Raw genomic sequence first — 2,788 nt, forward strand, 5'->3', positions numbered from 1 at the left:
CAGTAAAAACCTAAGATAGTTGTCAAGACATTTTAATTTGGCAGAATTCAAATTCAGCAGTGTTTTCCCTGCATTGTAAGCAGTTGAAATCTCTGTTTAGTTTTTGCAAACTTCTAGCTACTTCTTTCTGCCAGTCCTAGGCTTTGCTTATCCATGTGCAGTTCATGAGTGAGTCAAGATTTTGGGGCAATATATATGCATATTTGAGGGTTCTCCAGACTTTCTGTGATGTTCTCCCTCAATTTTCAGATGCCTTACAAGCCTGAAATTCTATCATTTAATCCTTCAAGCCAGTAAGTTTGTGGTTTTCTGCTTGAGTTCTGGCCACCCTGTAAACTGAGGGTTATCATCAGAGGAAAAAAAATCATAAAAGGACAGATCTTCAGTGCGTCCCCCATATTTCAAGGGTTGAATGTCTTCCAGTTCTGCCTGATTTTGGTTCCCTCTAGCATCTTTAAATAGTTGTCTTTCTAATATTTAGTCCAAAGAGGAACAAAACTGTTCCACATTTGAAACCCAATGATTATTTGATTTTAAACATCTATTTTGAACCATTTGTTCCATAATGAATTATTACTATGCTCATTTTGTTTCCTTAGGCCTGAGTCTCCACTTTATCTCACTTCGTGGGTTTTATTAACGTCTTAGGGTTGCTACTTTTCAAAAACTTTAAAAGTTTCATTTTTAAAGGAGTGTTACAGATACTTTAAGGGGGTCTACCACATTAGGATGTTATGAACAGGAAATAAGCTCTGTCCGGCAACATACTTGAGTCATTTCCGGCATTTCCAATATCCCACAGCCCAAAGTTGTGTTACCATCATTTTCTCCTTCTATATACAGTTGCATCATTTAGGACTCCATTTTGTTGCAGAAGTCCCAAACTATGTCTCAGACTGGCTTAAGTATAAAAAGGAAATTTATCGATGTGTATAGTTGAAAAGTCCAAGGATTTGCCATTTCACATGTTGCTTGATCTGGGAGCTCAAGCATTGTGCACAGGACCCAGTTTCCCTCTCTCCATCTCTCACCTATATCCTTCACAGAACCTGAGCTCCATACGCAGCAGCTTCTCACCTCATGGTAGAAAGGCAGCCACCCAAGCCTCACTTTGGTCTGGATTTGAGTCCACAAGGAGCATGAGTAATTGGATATCTCTCGGCAAGAGCCATTGAATCTCACTGGCTCTGACTGCCCTGTCACCCACCCCTGCCTAATCACCTTCGCAGGAGAGTGTGGGTCTGTGTTGGGCAGTCCTGAGTCAGTGCAGCCTCCAGATGCAGGGCTAGCATCAGCTCCATTTAAGTGCAAGGGTTTATGTTGCAGGAAGGAATACAGCTGACCCTTGAACAATACAGGGCCTGGGGAAACAGATCTCCCTTTCCCCGTAGTCAAAAACGCATGCGTGACTTTATAGTTGGTTCTCAACATAGGTTGATTTCATGAAAGCAGAACCCAAGGATTGAAAAAATCTGGTATAAGTGGACCATGTTGTTCAAACCCATGTTGCTCAAGGGCCAAATATAGTTTTCCAAAAATAACTCTGATAGAGTCAACAGAAGAAAACTCATCAGACTCTGGAAGGTCATAGAATAACAGATCATCCCTATGACCAACCAGAGTAGTGTGTTGGTTGCTTGGTTCTAGGTTTCATTTAAAGACTGCAAGATCCTAAAGGCCATAAAATAGTCTGCTTCTCAGTTGACCTTCAGGGTAGGTCTCAGTAGGAACCCCCTGGGGAGAATCCACATCAGCCCCCCAAGCAGGTCATCTGAGATGCTCACAAAGATGGGGTCTGCTGGGGTCCACCTCCCATTTATTTCCTGCAAAAATGAATCATCCCAATTTTGAGGCAAAATACATGTTTGAATTTTATAAAATTAAAGAGGGTTGTTACCTTTCAAAGATTTTAAAAGTTTTATTTTTAAAGGAGCATTACAGATAGAGATATTTTCTCCGGTTATTAAGATTAAACACCCATTTCAAAACACTTAATAATTCTAAGCAAAAGGTACAGTGCCAGGCTGCTGAAGGAGGCCTCTGGTTGGTTGAGATCATTCCCTCTTATTTAGTCCTGTTTTTTTAAAAGAAATGAGATTCTACATTCAATCGCAGAGGTGTGAGACCGTACACCTAATACATGTACAATGTTGTAAATCCATATTACCTCGATCAATATAATACAAAAAGAGAAGCCACAACAAGATAATTGAAAAAAGCGTGCTGTATTTTTTTTTTTTTAAGAAAAAAAACAAAAGAAAGGAAATGAGGCTGGTGCAGTCTGTTTTTGCAAAGCTTTCAATCTTTCGGGAAATATGCAGGAGAACAGGCTCTGAGAGCCTTATCTGGAATTCATTTTTAGTAAACCATACAGAACTAGGAAGGATGATTGAGCTCCTCTGCTACATAGCATGAAAAAGAATTATTCTGTAGGACAGAGCAAAGCCACTCAGGGTGGATTCTGTCTTTGGGGCACTTTATTTATAGTGCCTGCTTCTTGTCACTTCCTAAGTGATCTGGGAACTTTTAAGGCAAGTGTGCCGACTGGTTAGTTTCTCTTAATCAGTGTTAACATCGTTGCATCCTTGGCCTGGATTCTGCTGTCCTGGGAGATAAGGAGGTTATCATCATGTTATTCTCACATCTAACCTTTGGAAGTTAAAAAGAAAAGAAAATTCCACATCTGAAGTTCCTTATCCCGATTTGATGGATGGAGGTCAGTGTCTGATTGGTTGGATGCTTTTAGGATTAAGAACAGGTTTGACAACCTCAGAGATTTTTTTCCTTC

Source organism: Talpa occidentalis, unplaced genomic scaffold (genome assembly GCF_014898055.3).
Source record: "Talpa occidentalis isolate TD23 unplaced genomic scaffold, MPIMG_talOcc4v2.1 talOcc4.8, whole genome shotgun sequence".
In the NCBI taxonomy this organism is placed as follows: domain Eukaryota; kingdom Metazoa; phylum Chordata; class Mammalia; order Eulipotyphla; family Talpidae; genus Talpa; species Talpa occidentalis.